The sequence below is a fragment of the Peromyscus eremicus genome, chromosome 16_21 (assembly GCF_949786415.1).
Source record: "Peromyscus eremicus chromosome 16_21, PerEre_H2_v1, whole genome shotgun sequence".
In the NCBI taxonomy this organism is placed as follows: Eukaryota; Metazoa; Chordata; class Mammalia; order Rodentia; family Cricetidae; genus Peromyscus; species Peromyscus eremicus.
The window spans coordinates 53,626,729-53,646,411 of record NC_081432.1 but is presented as its reverse complement, the minus strand read 5'-3'; positions in this window follow the sequence as shown (position 1 = coordinate 53,646,411).

Here is a 19,683-nt window from a genome sequence, read left to right as displayed (position 1 = left end):
TATTTTTTAACAAAGAAAGAAAATCCTTAAAAAGGAGGAAAGAACTCATGAGATTCAGATGCTAAATAACCTCAATTTAGAATTAGAAAATTGATTTTCCATTAACTTTGCTTAGACCTGGTCAATACCATTAGTTAGTTCTCTCTTTTACAGCCAAAGCTAGCAGGGTGCTGGAGATAGACACTGAGGAGGGGTGGGCTGGAAAAATAGCTTAAATTTCAGTAGAAGCCAAACAAAAATCTCACCCAAGTTGATAAAATTAAACATCTATACCCTTTATATAGTTTGTAGCTGGTCCAAGGACTAAATATAGAATCTGATTATTTAGAAGATATCGGGCCTATAATCCCCTACTTGGAGGCTATGGAAGAAAGATCATAGATAGGTTCAGGATGAGGCTGGAAAAATTAATAAAACCTTGTGCCAAATTTTTAAAAACATAAAAATATTTGTGATTCACTCCACTGCTAGAGCCTACACTTAGCATGCACAAAGCCCTAGGTTCAGTTCCCAGTACCATAAAAAATATGTAAGCTGAAGTGCAGCCTTCTCTCAAAACTTTTGCTATTATTACAATATTCTTTAGTGAGTGAATTAAGATTTGTTAAGCATGGTTCCCCAGTGTGAAAGGCTGAACCTGAAACCTGTAACATCGGCTATGCCTAATTTAGCATAGAATCTTTGCAAAGCCTAATAAGGAAAATCTGCATTAAACTAACAAAGAAACAAAACAAACATAGAGACAGGTGTCGTACCTGATGGAGGACTCAATTCACAATATTTGATATTTAAATGCCAAACTTTCTATATTCAAATGTGATTGAATTTATAGTGACTTTAAACCCACATGCTTATCAGGACCATACAGACTGTACATAGAGAATGATTGCACATAGGAAGTTTATACAAACTCTAAACGAGTTATTAAGTCACGCACACTGAACAAGTGATCCTCCTTCAGGTAGACTTTAACATCTACCAACTAAAGAATAATCAGCTTCGTGACAATTAGAGAGAATGTGCTTATGTTAAAGTGCTTATCAACAAACTGTGGTCATTCTATTAAAAGTGATCCATTATGGTGATAGCAGGAAAATTTTTTACATATGTCAATGAACATCCTCAGAGAAGGAACCTTTGAACACTGTAGCAGGTGCTAGGTCAAGTGCAATCCCCTCTTTGGTAGCTTTAAAAGCCTAAGGTATCAGCCAATATGTTGCAGATACAGCTCTTGTGGGTGCACTGTGAGAACCCCAAAGAGAGGGGAGGGCACTTCTTGTGACATGTGTTGCCATATATTGAGTGTGTGCACTGGAGAGGTGTGTAAGTATACGTTATGTTCCTCTTTTACTATGGGTCTGTGGCATACTAGCTGTCCTTTTGCAAGAGCAATTGTTAGGCTGTTCAGCAGTGTTCAGCTCACAGGACAGTGTTGCTTGCCATTCGTGCACCATCTCTCTTTAAACTAGGAGCCAGCCAGACAATACACCTCTTGGATGCCCCATCCTCATTATCATTCCGCCTGGGTTTTGACTGTTTTCTTGCCTCCTTGCCTTGCCAAAGGTCAGCTCCGGGTCTTCACTCCGTTACTAATGGGTGCACAAGCAGCCTTCTCACTGTTTCTGCTGTGGCAGAGGACTCCATCCCTTTATGCCTCTCTCTCTCTCCAGCTTTCTCCCTTCCTCCCTCCTTCTCTCCCATGCTAGCTCTCTTTCTCTGCCTTGCAAATGACTCTGAGGAGCTATGCTGGTGGATGATTTATAATAGGAAAAAAAAAAATCACTCTTTTTTTTTTTTTTTTTTTTTTGAACTGGGCTCCCTGAGAGCACTCAGGGCTGCCTCTTACTGCTCAACGCCTACCTGCTCAACTGCAGGGAAACAACCTTCTGAAGGCTTTAATGGGATTTTGCCTGAGGCTGTTTTATTAAGATGTCGGCTTTTTCTGCTGCCTCTGCAGCTGACACCATTCACTGTCAGCTGTCCCCTCCCCTTCCCACCCCCACTGTCGTCCCCCCCCCAACAATGCACCAAATTATTCGCTTCATTTAGTGCTCATGGTTCAGTGTGGGCAAATTGGGAGAAAGAGCACTACTGGGCCAGATGAACCAGGCGAAGAGGTGAAAAGCCACTGTGCTACTTAACTAGGGCTTTACAGGGAGGGTGGAGACCAAAGAAGGAGGACCAAAGCCATGCCACCGGGGCATACTTCCACTCTACTAGAAAGAATCGAATGCAGAGTAAACAGATCCCATTCTGGAAACACATTTACATTACTCACTTAAATGAAAACTCCATTTGAGAAAGTCTATACATAAGTTTTGTATAATCACATACAAAATGTAATGTTCATTGCATATGTGTTATAAAGTGGATTAGAAATTGTGGCATTCAATTAAAGAAAATTACCCATGTACTACAACAGAAAGTAAGAAAGTGGATATATATATATATATATATATATATATATATATATGTATATATGTATAAATGTAATACATAATTTAGAATATGTAATATTATGTAATAATACTATGTAATATATGTCTTAAAAGAGGGAGACTTGATGACAAAGCAAACAGAGTGGTGGGAGTGGTGATAAAGATAGCAGGATGGTGCTTTGATGTACATATGTATGCATAGGGAAAGTGTACATAGGTGTGAGGTATGTTGACAAGAAGAAGAGAGTGTTTGCAAGGTATCTATTGTGTCTACAGCCAGAATCAATTAAAAATTAATCAGAAGCCATAGGGTCAGGCTGTGGTATTGATGGTGACATCCAATTAGTAGTGGCAAGCTTATGGTTTAATGCAGAATGGATTTAGCAAAAGTTCAGGATATTGTAAGTTTTTTATCACAAATGTCAACATAGAGAAAATTTACCATGATCCCACTTTATAGTTGGACAGCAAAATGGCATAGAACTTTAGCATTGCACACAGAAACCACTAAATGTTTCTTCTTTGAGTGAGTTGTCCAGCATCCTGATATACTACAAGTACTCTCATCACGTTATCTCACCCCTTTCACTAACGTTCATTGATCATTTTATTGTACATTTACCCTGTGCTGGGTGGGCTGTGTGGTTAGGCTTACACTGAAGCAAAAAGCCAAATCTGTCGCTTCACCTATTCTCATAGAACTTTAGAAGAGGGGAGAGACATTGCTATAGTTACCCAATTTAATATGAAGCTTATTCAGATAATTTGGTAATTATATGAAGTGACCCTGAAGAAATACCATTAGATTTGAAATCAAAAGAATTAGTATGAGTTAACTAGGTGAAGATAAGTGTGTAGTTAGGGGTGATGATAAGATATACACACAGAGAGGCCTTCTCTCAGGAACAAAATGAAAGATGTAAGGAAACAGTGTGAGACGAAAGCACAAATGTTGAATAGACAGGTATTACACAACAGAGCTAATAAATCCTAGAATATCTTGTCACCCAAAGATTGGAGACATATCCCCAAATAACTTAAGGGTCTAACGCCATTGAAAAGTTTCAGTTTAAAACACCATTTGAAGGTGGGGGTGCTATGTAACCTAATTATAGTTTGTGCAAAGTTACTTTCACTGTAGTGCATAAAAAGAAAGGGTACAGGAGAAGAAGCACAAAAATCAGTAGGGCACTTTTGTAGAAACCCAAAGAGAAATAATGTAAGCCAAATGGAAACAAGGAAACACTGGGAATTAGTAGACAATGCTAATAGGCATGCAACAAGTCTATTGGCAGTTGCTGGTAATGATGGAGGAAGGCCAACCTAGGAAGGGCTAGTTCGAGGTTTGATAACTTGTAAAATGACTTAGTGATGTCTCCATTTGTGAAAAGATGAGCACACAGGAAGGTCAGTTTCGGAGGGCAAAATCCTTAATTTTGACTTTTGATATGTTATTTTAGATGCCTTTAAATTTTAAATCACAGTGAAAAAGAATTAAATAACTGGATATGGTCCAATGCTCAGAGAAGAAGATGAATAAGAAGGTGTGTGAGAATAATCTGCATTAAAGATAACTGATAAAAAGGGAGGAAACTGGGGATGGAGAGCAAAATGAATTGTGGGAAAATTAGTAATACTAGCACAGTGGCACTTCTTGTATTGCAGAAAATTTTAAAACATACAAGACATTCAGAGATGCAATATCCTTTGAAGAAGATGTTGCTTGTGCTGTTTCCTTGCTTAAGAATACTTTATTCACTCTTTCCTGGGTGAACTTCTAGTCTAGGTTTAAAAGTCAAAACCCAAACATATTCCCAGTACTTCTACACCTGGAAATGTTTTCTTTGTCATTTCCTTAGAACAAGACTATGTTGTTTTATTTTACAGAAATTTAAAAATTATAATTCTAAATTAATTTTTTCGTTCATCTAATTTACATTTAATTAAAAATTTTTTGCACATAAAATAAAAATAAATAAATTTTAAAAACCTGCAATTTGACAACCTCTGCCAGCTCCAATTGGACCCAGAGGTGAGTCTTTGTTCTCCTAGCTAATCATCCCAGCCTCTAGGCTTTAGGCCCAGGTGTGCAACCCATGTCCCCATACCCCCACCCATTGCAGCCCCAGTTGCAGGCTAGCAGGTAGGACTCCTGCAGGCAGGTCTGACTACCACCATCCCCCATCGTATCCTGTAACCTACAAGCCCCACTCCACCCAAAACCCACTCATCCTCTGAGATCACAGCTCCTCCCTGAGACACAAATTCTGCCAGCTCTGATTGAACCAAGAGCTCCCATTGGACCAAGAGTGCTGATTGGATCAAAAGAGGCTCCCTCAGACACAGACACTGTTTGCACTGATTGGAGGAAGAGATGGGTAGATGCCAGTGCAAAAATACATTCAACAACATAAAGATCAATATGGCATCACCACAACCTAGTGGCTTTACATTAGCAAGACCTGAACATCCCAACACAGAAGAAGCAGAAGAAATCCACCTTAACAATAATTTTAAGAGGGTGATAGAGGCCTTTAAAGAAATCAAGGAAAAGACAAACAAAAAATTGGAAGAAATTAATAAATCCCTTAAAAAAGCCAAGAAAACCAAGAAAAAGCAATGAAACAGGTGAAGGAAACAGTTCAAGATTTGAAAACTGAAATAGAGGCAATAAAGAAGACACAAATTGAGGTAATGCTGGAAATGGAAAATATGAGTAAATGAAGAGGAACTACAGATGCAAGGATAACCAACAGAATGCAAGAGATGGAAAAGAAAAATCTCATATAGAAAACAGATTCATTATTCAAAGAAAACATTAAAGCCAACAAAGTCTTAATACAAAATGTCCAGGAAATCTGGGACATATGGAAAGACCAAACCTAAGAATAATAGGGATAGAAGAAGAAGAAGAAGAAGAAGAAGAAGAAGAAGAAGAAGAAGAAGAAGAAGAAGACTAGCTCAAAGGCACAGAGAATATATTTAACAATAACATAAAAACCTGCAATTTAAAAATATTTTTTATTTCAGGACATATAAAACAAATGCTACAATGTTTTATATATTGTATTTCCTCTTAATAGCTCAACACTTACCATTCTTTCAAGTACTAGTCAATATACTGTTGTCTAGATAAGGGTTCCATGCTTTAATGACCATTCCTAGGTTGATGGCTATCAAACAAACACATTTTCATTACAAGTACTTCTTTGTCTACCAAATAAAAACTTAAAGTTCATGTATATCATACATTAAAGTGACAGATACATTTATTCATAGTGTCATAATTTGTATTTAGACATCAAGGTTGCATTTGCAATGGAAAGCTGACATTGGGTTTTATATAAATATATTTAAATGACTGGCAAATAGTTTGCATCATCAGCACCCTCACTGCAATAGGACACCTTGGTATCCAAACATCTTGATTTCCTAAATATCTATTGGACTGATCTTTTTTTTCTCAGTCACCACTCCAGTACTGGACAGTCTGAAAGAGCTGGGCACAGCCATGCTGTGTTATAAAAAAAACTTCTGTAGCCGGGCGGTGGTGGCGCACGCCTTTAATCCCAGCACTCGGGAGGCAGAGCCAGGCAGATCTCTGTGAGTTCGAGGCCAGCCTGGACTACCAAGTGAGTCCCAGGAAAGGCGCAATGCTACACAGAGAAACCCTGTCTCGAAAAACCAAAAAAAAAAAAAAAAAAACTTCTGTAATATACTGATGGGAAAACCATCTTTCTTGGTATGGGCTTGGGGGAGGTTTTTTGGAAAGTACTTTTTCCTTATTCTTTTGTTATATTGGGATCTTTCTTTTTCTCTGTAAGGAAGAGATGAATGACAGTGAATACTGAAGCAAGCTTAAAACCCTGTTCATCCATCATCCTCTGAATTCTGCACACTGTAAAGTTCAACTCACTTTCTCTTCATCCCTGATGAGAGAAGGCCCCTTTACAATTGACCACTCACAGAGGTCATGGAATATGTGGTATTTTTATGAACAAATTCAGTGGTAAATTATTCCTGGAAGTGGTGTGTGTGTATTTGTGTGTGTGTGTGTGTGTGTGTGTGTGTGAGAGAGAGAGAGAGAGAGAGAGAGAGAGAGAGAGAGAGAGAGAGAGAGAGAGAGAAAAGACAGAGAGACAGAGAAATGTGCAAAGGAGAATACCATGAAAAGGTTAAAAATTCAACCCATATTAATAAAATTTATTATCCATGTCCCAGATTTAAGCACTTTCTATTTCTGGGAATAACATTTCTAGCCACTTAGGAACACAAGTCATAAATATGGGTCAAATTCTTGATTTCTCCATCTGTTTCCTTATTTCTGTGTTATTTCAGTTTCTCCAAGAAACTAACACTAAATAGGATTAAACATGCAAGACACCAGGGAAATACTTATGAGGAGTTAGTGAAGGAATTTGGAGAATGAATCATTTATCAGATCTCTATGAAGCTATGGTTGTAAGGTAAGGTGATAGGAGGGAAGATGAAGCGGGGTGAAGAAAGAAAGAGAAATTGCTTTGAGTGAAGAATCTAAGAAGGTAGTACAGATGGTCTAAAGAAAACTTTGGAAAGATCATCTTGGAGTCTGAGTCAGGGTCACAATGTCAGGGAGGATCACACCTCCCAGAAGTTGTCCTTCTTTGACAACCCTGGTGGATTTCATTTTGTTGTTTCCTGGGAAACTTCATTGCAGTGAAAATTCAGACTTCAGAAGCCATCACATAGGGTTGTCACTTATACAGACTGTGAGTGCAGATCCAACATCCAATTCTCGGAGTTGCCACACCATTGCTATCTGTACCAAACTTTTTTTTTGTGGTGGTGGTGGGGATGGTACCAAACAGCTCCCAAATCATAACATGGAGAATTATTTTTAGTTATGAATGCTTGATCTTAGCTTAGGCTCATTTCTTGCTAGCTCTTATAACAACTTGTGTCTCTTCACCTAGATTTTGCCTTTGGGGCTTTTTACCTTTCTTTCCTTCGGTGTATCTTACTTTCACTACTTCTTGTGTCTGGCTGGCAGCTGACTGGCTTCTGGCCCTAGCCCCCCCCCCCCCCCCCCCGTGTCTCTCACCTAGATTTCTTCTCCTACTTATTCTATCTTGCCAGCACCACATATCCCTCTCATGCCTAGCTATTGGCTGTTCAGCTTCTGTATTAGACCAATCAGTTGCCTTAGACAAGCAAGGTGAAACAAATGCAACACATCTTTACATAATTAAACAAATGCACCATAACCAAATGTAACAAATCCTCCCATCATTAAACAAATGCAGCATAAACAAATGTAACACACCTTTACACAGTTAAAGTAATATTCTGCAGCATAAACAAATATCTTTACATAGTTAAATATTCCACAACAGCTATCATAGTCTCCTTGATTCCCAAGACCATTAGCCTATTAGACTAATGACATCCATAGTCTTGTCTCTGACATCCTGCCTCTAAGGTGGCCCTCCACTCCTCCATGCATCTTACCACACCTGTCCTCTTCTTTACCATAATCAAACATTTGATGTTGTGAGCTTTCATTTGAGATTAGTTAAATATCAGTGGCTTCAGATCATTTTCAAGTGACACTGAAATTTCTTATATCATAAAATATTTTACAGCATCAAATTCTCTTGTAACCATGTTTATTTATTTGTTTTAGTTTTTTATATGATGATACCTTTCTTAGTGTGGTCTCACTTCAAACTTAATTCATTCTCTTGAGTCTTTAAACATTTACAAAGTCTATCGAGGCAATCTTTCTCTACAAAACCAACTCATACCAATTTTTACTGATATGTCATCTCTTCTAGCAAATCTTTGCTAAGCACCGAGCAGTATGCTTCCTATATGTATTCTCAAAGAACACAGAACTTAACCAGATGTCCATTATCTTGCACCATGATTACCTATTTGCTGTCAGATACTTCTACAAGAAGAAAATTTTGAAGTATTTATCATATAGGTCAGACTGCTATATGGCTATAAATATAATGAATGTGTGATAAAGTAGTCATTGCTAAGTGACATAATTTATAAAAAAGACTTATAAGTGATTAATAATTTAAGTTCAAAGAATTTGAGTTCAAATGAGAAAGAGAGAGCTGCCACATATTGCTGGTATTAAGATAATTGATCTGTCCCAACCTAAAGAAAGACATGCCTCTGAAGGTACAAGAAGTTTACAGAACACCAAATAAACTGGACCAAAAAAGTCCCCTCCCCACAAAATAATCAAAATACTAAACATACAGAAAAAAAGAATATTAAGAGCAGCAAAAGAAAAATGTCAAGTAACATATGACGGCAGACTTAGGGAAACTCTGAAAACAATAAGGTCCTGGACAGACACTCTGCAGACACTAAGAGACCACAGATGCCACCCCAGACTACTATATCCAGCAAAGCTTTTAATCACCATATATGGAGAAAACAAGATATTCCATGACAAAACCAGATTTAAACATTACATATCCACAAATACATCCCTACAGAATGTACTAGAAGGAAAACTCCAACACAAGAAAGTTAGCTGCAACCATCAAAACATAGGCAATAAATAACCTCATACCAGCAAATCCCAAAGAATAGATATACACACACATTAACACCACCACCACCAAAACCAAAAATAACAAGAATTAACAATCACTGGTTATTAATATCTCTGGGCTCAATTTGCCCATAAAAAGACACAAGCTAATAGAATGGGTACAAAAATGGGATCCATCCTTCTGAAACACACTTCAACCTCAAATACAGATATTACCGCAGAGTAAAGGGTCAGGAAAAGATTTTCCAATTAGATGGATCTACGAAACAAGCTGTGTAGTTATCCTAATATCTAACAAAACAGATCTCAAACTAAAATTAATGAAAAGAGATGGAGAAGGACAGTTCATATTCATCAAAGGAAAAATCCATCAAGATGAAATCTCCATTATGAACATTTATGTCCCAAATACAAGGGACTTACATTTGTAAAAGAAACATTATTAAAGCTTAAATTACACATCAAACCCCACACACTAATAGTGGGAGACTTCAGCACCCCACCCTCACCACTAGACAGGTCTGCCAGACAGAAATTTAACAGAGAAATAAGGAAACTAACAGATATTATGAGTCAAATAAACCTAATAGACATCTATAGAACATTTCACCCAAACACAAAAGAATATACCTTCTTCTCAGCACTTCATGGAATCTTCTCCAAAACTGACCATGTACTAGGTAACAAAGCAAATCGCAGTAGATAAAAAAAAAAAAATGGAATAACTCCCTGTACCTTATCAGACCACCATGGCTTAATGTTAGAATTCAACAATGACACAAATTGCAGAAAGCCTACAAACTCATGGAAACTGAACAATGCTCAACTGAACCATCACTGGGTCAAGGAAGAAACAAACAAAGTAATAATAGAATTCCTAGAATTCAATGATAATGAATGCACAACATATCCAAACTTATAGGACACCATGAAAGCAGTGCTAAGAGAAAAATTCATAGCACTAAATGCTTACATAAAGAAAATGGAGAAATCTCACACTAGTGACTTAACAGCACACCTGAGAGCTCTAGAACAAATAGAATCAAACTCACCCAAGAGTAGTAGATGACAGGAAATAATCAATTTGAGGGGTAAATTCAATAAAATAAAAAAAGAGAACAATACAAAGCATCAGTGAAAGAAAAGGTTGGTTCTTCAAGAAAATCAACAAGATAGATAAGCCATTATCAAAACTAACCAAAAAGCAGAGAGAGCATACAAATTAACAAAATCAGAAATGAAAAAGGAGACATAACAACAGACAATGAGGAAATCCAGAGAATCATCAGGTCATATTTCAAACACCTGTACTCCACAAAATTGGAAAATGTAAAAAATGGACAATTTTCTGGATAAGTACCACATATCAAAATTAAATCAAGATTAGATAAACAATTTAAATAGACCTATAACTCCTAAGAAAATAGAAGCAGTCATTAAAAGTCTTCTACCTCCCCCCCCCAAAAAAAAACAGGGCCAGATTGTTTCAGTGCAGAATTCTATCAGAATTTCAAATAAGGGCTAATACCTACACTCCTGAAATTTTTCTGAACAATAGAAACAGAAGCAACATTGCCAAACTCTTTTTATGAGGCTACAGTTACCCTGATACTCAAGCCACACAAAGATGCAACTAGGAAAGAGAATTGCAGACCAATAACCCTCATGAATATTGATGCAAAAAATACTAAAAAAAACCTGGCAAACTGAATCCAAGAACACATAAAAAAATTATTCATCATGATCAAGTAGGCTTCATCCCAGAGATGCAGGAAAGGTTCAACATATGAGTATATGTCAGTGTAATCCACCCTATAAATAAACTGAAAGAAAAAAACCACATGATCATCTAATTAGATGCTAAAAAAGCCTTCAACACAATCCAACACCCCTTCATGATAAAGGTCTTGGAGAGATCAAGGATACAAGGAACATATCTAAACATAATAAAGGCAATATACAGCAAGCCAACAACAAACATCAAATAAATGTAAAGAAATTCAGGAAATTCCACTAAAATCAAGAAGACAAGGATGCCCACTCTCTCCATATTTAATATAATACTCAAAGTTCTAGCTAGAGCAATAAGACAACAAATGGAGATCTAAGGGATACAAATTGGAAAGGAAGAAGCCAAACTTTTGTTATTTGCAGATGATATAATGGTATACATAAGTGACCCCAAAAATTCTGCCAGGGAACTCTTACAGCTGATAAACACCTTCAGTAATGTGGCAGGATAAAAGATTTTAAAAAATCAGTAGCCTTTCTATATACAAATAATAAATGGGCTGAGAAAGAAATCAGAGAAACCACACCCTTTATAACAGCCATAAATAACATAAAATACCTTGAGGGTAAATCTAACCAAACAAGTGAAAGTTCTGTATATAAGAACTTTTAGTCTTTGAAGAAAGAAATCAAAGAAGATATCATAAATGGAAAGATCTCCCATGCTTCTGGATAGATACAATCAACATACTTAAAATGGCAATCTACCAAAAGCAATCTACAGATTCAGTGCAATCACCATCAAAATCCCAATGCAATTCTTCACAGACCTCGAAAAAACAATATTCTACTTCATTTGGAAAAACAAAAACCCCAGGATAGCCAAAATGATCCTATACAATAAAGAACTTCCAGAGGCAACATGATCACTGATTTCAAGCTCTACTATAGAGCTATAGTAATAAAAACAACTTGGTATTTGCATAAAACAGACACATGTGTCAATGGAATCAATTCAAAGACCCTGACATTAATCCACACACCAATCAACAAAGAAGCCAAAATTATCCAAAGAACGGATAAAGAAAATGTGAACATTTACACAATGGAGAATTACACAGTGATAAAAACCATGACATCATGAAATTTGGAGGCAAATGGATGGAACTAGAAAAATCATCCTGAGTGAGGTAACCCCATACCAAGAAAGACAAACATGGTATGTACTCACTCATAAGTGAATATTAGATGCAACTTAATCTATCTTATTAACATTTATATCTGATTAACTGCTTATTAATAAAAACAGAAGACAAGTGTTTACAGAGATAATTCAATAACTATATTTATTAGTAATATATGTTAGTCACAGAGAAGAATGAGTTTCATTGTGACTATTTCATACATGCAGTATATTCTGATCATTTCTATCCCTAATACCCTCCCTTGCCCTGTCCCCTCTAATCGCGTGATACTCCATAATCTCACTCATAGCCTGCCTTTCAAGTTTGATGTTCTTCCTTTACTCTCTTTTTAAAGATACCATATATAAGAGATAAAAGTGATAACTGGTTTTTTGAGTTTGCAAACGTGATGCTCTCCAATTCCAACATATTCCTATAAGCATATGATTTTGTTCTCTATGTTTGAATAATAAATACTTCAAAGATATATATTATATATTTATTGAATATGTTCATCTTTCTAAAATTATTTTTCTATTTTTTGATATAATAATATAATTACATCATTTCCTCTTGCCTTTTCCTTCCCTGAAGCACTCTCATATACTTCTTTCAAATTCATAGTCTCTTATTTATTAATTATTGTTAATTACATGTATGTATGTGGGTACTTAGTTTAATTCCATAATTATACTATTATGAACTATACCCTAGAAAAGGTAGGTTACACATATGCTGCTTATTTTGACTTTCAGGTATACATCCATGAGATCACATGGCGGTTTTATCATTACTTTGGAATCTCTGTATTGATTTCCTGAACAACTGAACATTCACTCTTTTAGTATATGAATGTCCTTTTATTGCTTGCCTACTCTCTGGGGTTTATTATTATTCTATTTTTGACACTAGACATTCTGTGGGGTGAGATGGAGTCTCAATTTAGTTTTGATCTGCATTTCCTGATGAATAAAGATGTTGACTACATTTGCATATGAGTATTTGCTCTCTACTTTCTTTTTGAGAAATATGTTTTCAGTTTGCCTCTTTACTGTCTGTGTTTTTCTTTTGAAAAAAGAAACTCTTGTTCCTTAGCTGTGCAGGAGCTTTTAATTTGATGTAAGGCCATTTGTCACTTCATATTATTTCCTGAGATATTAGAGATTAAATGTCACAGTCTATACCTATATCTGGAAATGTTTCCAATATGTTTTCCTCCCACAAGTTCAATATGTCAGGTCTTACAGTAATATCTTCTTTAAATTGGCATTAATAATTACACAGCATGAGAGATCATTAAGTTTCAGTTTCTGTGTAAACATAGTTTTCCAAGCCACATTTATGAAGAGGCTGATTGTATTCAGTGCATGTTTGTTTGCATCTTTGTCAAGGAGTTAATGTCTGGATGCTTTACTCTACTCCACTGACCTACATGCCAGGTTTCAGGCTGTCACCATGCTGTTTTCACTATTATCGCTTTGTAATATATTTTGAAATCAAATAGTAATATTTTTGCCCAAGATACTTTATTTATGGTCTTTTGTGTTTCCAAATCAGTTGTTGTACTTTTTTGTAGGTCTGGAAAGAATATCATTGGGATTTTGATGGTATTTACATTGACTCTGTGGATTGGTTTCATAATATCATTTTAACAATATTAATTCTATGAACTCAAGGGAAGTCTATTTCTAGTGTCTTTATTTTTGCACTGCTTTATAGTTTTCTTTGAAGATATCTTTGGCCTCCATAGTTAGCTTTATTTTATGATATTTTATTGGGGTAATGTGGGAGAGGCTATTGTGAATGAGATTATTTCCCTGATTATTTTCTCAAAAACTTTGTTATTAGTGTTTAGTAAAGCTTCTGGTTTCTACATGATAGCTTTATATTCCTTTTTAAAAAATTTCCCTTTTTATCTTATTTTTGAGATTATAATGTAAATAGATCATTTCCCTGTCCTGTTCTCCCCTCCACACTCTCCCATATGCTCCTCTTGGCTTTCTTTCAAATTCCTCATCATTTTTGCTTGTTTATTTACTTTTGTTGTTGCTGCTTATTTTTGTGCTTCAACTCTTTATCTTTGTGTGTCTTTGCCAGTGAGGTGAGTTTCTTGCTGACAGAAAACAGTTGAGTCTTCTTTTCTAATCTGTATCTTTTAATTGTGTTTCGAATTATTATTGAGAGACATGTATTACCTTTGTCACTTTATTATTTTATTCTGTTTCAAATGCTCTCATTTTCTTTCTCTCTTATTACTTTCAGAGTTTCACTGGTTACAGAATTACTAATGTTTTGTATTTTCCCACTAATCATTTGCTTTCTTGCACTAGATCTTGTTACTCTGTGTTTGTTTCTTCCTATTCCTCCCCTGAGATTACTCTGAGTACCTTTGTAGCATTGGCTTAGTGGGAATGAATCCTCTTCCTTATGCTAATCTTTGTCTCTGCATCTGAAGAACAGCTGTCCAATCCATGAAGGCTCCACAGCCATTGATCCAACTTTCATGAGTTCCCAATAGTGTAGTGATACTGTGTTCCCCAAGATATTGTGCACCCTAATAAATTTATCTGGGTTCAGAGAGCAGAACAGCCACTAGACAGACATTCCCACCTTTAATCCTAGCCTTCTGGATTCGGATCTCTGTGCGTTCAAAGCCACACTGGAAATAGCCAGGCATGGTGACTCACGCCTTTAATCCCAGGAAGTGATGGCAGAAAGCAGAAAGGTATATAAGGCGTGAGGACCAGGAACTTAAGCCTGGTTAAGCTTTAGACTTTTAGCAGCAGTTCAGCTGAGATCCATTTGGATGAGGACACAGAGGCTTCCAGTCTGAGGAAACAGGATCAGCTGAGGAACTGGTGAGGTGGAAGCTGTGGCTTGTTCTGCTTCTTTGATCTTCCAGTGTTCACCCTGGATACCTCGCTCCAAGTTTGTTTTTATTAACAAGACCTTTTAAGATTTGTGCTACACACTAGTTTGGTTTGGTTGTCTCTACAGGTTTCCCCATCCTGATCCTGATGCACTTGCTCATAGAATCTTTCTTCTCTCTCTCTGACTGACTCCTGGAACTCTGCCTGGTGTTTGGCTATGGATCTCTGCATCTGCCTCCATCAGTCACTGGAGAAAATCTCTGTGATGACAGTTAGGGTATTCACCAATCTGATCAATGGAGCAAGCCGGTTTAGTTCAGGCACCCTCTCCACTATTTCTGCTAGTCCAAGCTGGGGTTATCCTTGGAGATTTCTGGCAACTTCCCTAGCACCCTAGGCCCTCTGCAAGGTGAAACAATTCTGTAGCTTGATTTGCTTGAGGGCCTCTTGGCGGTAGAATGAGAACCCATCTCTAGTGCATGAGTGGGCTTTTTGGAGCCCACTACCTATGATGGGACACCGTGCAGCCTTGAGGCAGAGGGAAGAGCTTGAACTTGCCTCTACTGGATGTGCCTCCCCATGGGAGGCCTTGCCTTCTTGTGGGGGAGAGTGGGAGGTGGGCTGGGGGGAAGGCTGAGGGGTGGGAGGAGGGAAGAGGGGGTCTTTGATTGGAGTGTAAAATGAATGAAGAAATTTTCTTAATTAAAAAAAAAGAACTGTAGCCTGGCAGTGGTGGCACACGCCTTTAATCCCAGCACTCAGGAGGCAGAGCCAGGCGGATCTCTGTGAATTCGAGGCCAGCCTGGGTTACCAAGTGAGTTCCAGGAAAAGGCGCAAAGCTACACAGAGAAACCCTGTCTCAAAAAAAAAAAAAAAAAAAAAAAGAACTGTTTAGCAGGTTTTCTTTGAGGAATCGAAATATGTCATTCCATTGCCTCCTGACTTTTAGACTTTATCTAGAGAATCTCTTTTTTTTTTTTCTTTTTTCTTTTGGTTTTTGGAGACAGGATTTCTCTGTGTAGCTTTGCGCCTTTCCTGGAACTCACATGGTAGCCCAGGCTAGCCTCGAACTCCCAGAGATCCGCCTGGCTCTGCCTCCCGAGTTCTGGGATTAAAGGTGTGCACCACCACCCCTAGGCAACAATCTCTTACTCTGATCTGTTTTCTTTTATGTGTGACTTGACACTTCTTTGTTACAACTTCCTACTTTTTTCTTTGTTCTATACTCTTGTAATTTTATTATAACACGCTGTGAAGATGTTCTTATCCGATCCAGTCTATTTGGAATTCTGAATGTTTCCTGTATCCAAATGTCTATTTTTTTTAAAAAAAAAAATCTGGATCATTTTCTGATATTATTTTATGTAACAGATGTTCTTAGCATGTGACTGAACTTATTCTTCTAGATATATTAGTGTTAAATTTATTTCCTTATAACGTCTCAAATGATTTTGTTGATCTTTTCACTCCCAACATTTCTACTGAGTGACTTTCAGGACGTCTGTTTTTTGTTGAATTCTCATTTATGTCTTGCCATATCTTCTTTATTTCTTTGAACTGTTTTTGTGTTCTCCTGGAAGTCATTCATTTTTTTAAAATCTCCTTTTTTAAAAAATTCTTTATCTGGTACCTTTTTCATTTCATTATCTTTGGAGTCAGTCTCCGGGGATTTATAAACTCTTTTAGGAATCATTTTGCCTTGCTTTTTCACATCTTATATGAATATATACATATATTATATTTTGTATATCAGTTGGCATGTGAAACTTTCTAATTTGGTGTGTGGGTCTTTTTATGGGATAGCTTATACTTGATAAGGACCTACTGACAGATTGGTTTTTGTGTATTATTGAGTTGGATTCTGTTTAGAGTGCATGCTTTTTCCTGTCATTGGTTTCTTAGGTTGTGTTTGGTGGGATCTGTGCTTTCTGTGTCAAAACCTAAGGAATCTATCTTCGATTTCCCATACAACTCAGTAAGTGTGGGTAGCAGAGGAAGCTAAGCTTTAGACTGGAGAAGAGATGAAGTGTATCTTCTGTAGAAGTATATCTGTTTTGTGAAGTATATATTTTTCTCTACACTTACCAGAGTGAGTGTAACTATATTAATATCATCTATATGTGGAATGACTGCAGAAGTCACGGCATGTCTGTTTGTCCTTATATCAGAGAATAGCCCATCTTAGGCCATTCTTGTCCACGCCTAGTTGTTGCTTGGATATTAGCTGATAGTTTTTGTTTCACTTAGTCTTTATAAGAAATATTTATATGTGCCAAATGGAACTGGATCATGACTAGGTTAAGGTACAACTTCTCTCAATTGGTGTGGGTATATTTCAGCTTCATAGCACCTACTCTATGAGCTCAAAGTGCCATGCATGAGCTCCAGAATTGCATAGAGAGAACACAACAAACCATAACATGAGCAAGTTACAATCACAGCAGATCTATAATAAAGCAAGATGCCTTCAAAACTAGAATATAATAGTAAGCAGAAATGATTCAGATATAAAACAGAAAATATAAAAACACATACGTTAATGAATGGAGGATGAAAATGAAAAAAGAAAAATGAAATAAAATACTGCAAAGAGAAAATATTCAAGCTAAAGGAGAAGATTCCTCCTAGACTTCTGGTTTTGGAATTGTCCAGGTACAGTGGGAAGGGTAGTGTGATTCTCTACCTTCTTAGTTCAAGACAGATAGCTCATGTCAATTGTAGCATAGTAGAAGTTGATATATGGTACACACTAAGACTATGACCATTCTGAAGTTAGATTCGTGACATGGAGCTCTATACCCAGCTCTGGACCATAGGTATAAATAATTATTTGTTATTGATTTTTACCAGAGTGGCTTGTGAACTATTTAGGTGGATGAACCTTGCATACGTATGGATAGAGGGAATTTCCAGTCAGCAGCACCATATTTTCTAGATGCCCCTATCTTTCTGAGCACAGTTAATATGACAAAACTCAAACATTCTGCTAGGCACAGGCAACCTTACCCATGTAGTCTCTGTCCCTGTCCCACATGACTTCACACACAGCTGGTTTTGCCCCAGTTCTTAGAGATTGGGTCACCTCTTTCCTAATGGGAAGATCCTCACTTTTCCCTCTGTAACATAGGCCTTGTTTCTGATAATATAGATATGTTCCCATGAATTTATGTATAAGCAACAGTTTCTTGAGCCAATAGTGTCTCCATAGGTGATTGTCTACTGACCAAATGAATAGTAGAGATTACCGAGATGTAGTAGACATGAAATACAGGAGCTTCTGGTTCTCCAAGGAGTAACATTAGACAATAGAATGCTTCTTGGGACAAATCCCTATTATTACATTGATAATTGAGCAAAGGACATTGTCTCTGTGGATTTCAAATTTCTTGTGTTAGACTACATGTGCATAAATTGCCTGATCCTGAACTGTTAGAGCTGAGTAAGGCTTTCTTTCATTTGATTATCGCCACATTAAATAAGTAATTCCATTTCCCCTCTGCTACCAAATAGTCAGTGTTACAGCTCACTGATTCTCTTTCCTAAAGTCTAGTCTATCTAGGTCTTACTTGTCACTGACTATCTACTATTGTACTGTCTGCTACTTCAGGCATCCCACCTCTTCCTGTAACTACGTACTTCTATTGTTTTAAGTTCAAAACAATTCAGAGATTCTCTGGATGTCTCTAACTAACTTTCATTCCAATCTTCTTAAAGTTTTACTAATCAGTTTTATATTTAAGAATTAATACTGGGCTATGAGTGGAGAACAGGTTTGGTTGCCTTTCAAAAGCATCTTCAAAGGCAACAGAGGTGCGTGGAGAGTTGTCTATTCAGAGCTCAAATTCTGAGTAAAACTCTTTCATTGCCTCCTTACCCACCATGTTCAATTGTTCCCTGAACACTACAGAGCTTACTGAAGAAGCAAAGTTGGGGTGCAATTAGAAGAGAAGCACTGATATCTGCAGAGCTTTTCTTGAGACAGAGTAAAGATGGAATAATTTCAAGGAAGAAAGACTAAGATTATAAAGGAAAGATTGTGAATAAATTTACTTACATAAGCACCAATATACTTTTCCTTTTGTGCAAAAAAAAAGACTATATAGAGATAACATCCTCTGAGTGCCTCTCCCTATTTGGTTGAAAGTTGATTGTTCATGGAGACACAATTATCTGTTGTCTACTTAGGTACCATAGCAAGCATAGTTTAACTTCTGCCTGAGGCTTTGAAAGAAAAATTTCTCATAATAGTACCTCATTAAAATGAGGTAACTGAAGGGGTAAATACCTCAGCAGGAATGTGTATGTAGGAATAATTGGGCCCTCTGAAAATTAAAAGTTCAATTCAACTGTGCATGTATTTTAAATTATCTCAAGAAAAGGAAAATAGACTAATCCACACAGAGGTTCATAAGAAATTTAAAATATCTGTAGCTGCAACTTGTTAGTATTAAATAACGTTGTGACTTTGGCTAAGTCAATAATATTAAACAATATTATTGTTAGTTTAATAACTTAAGCCTGTTTCTAAGGTGAACATCATTGCAACTGCTAAAGTAGAGCTAAGTTGTTATTTACAACACTATTTACCTTGGTTACTATATAAGGAGAAATCCAATTAGAAATGCTTTACTTGTTACATATATACATATGCATATATTTATTGTCCATGACAGATGTACTAACTTGGTAGTATGGGGAAGACTGAATGAAGAAGAAAATAAGACCCACGGAGAACCAAATATCTCAAGTAACTGTGCAAATTAAAACATAATATTCCTAGAGTCAGAATTAAAAATTACCAGCCGAGAGCTGTGTGGCATACCATTAAATGATAGAGATATATGGAGTCCAGCTCGGAAGTTTAATCTGTGTTTGTTTTGTATAGTACAGAAAATAATCTATAGTCA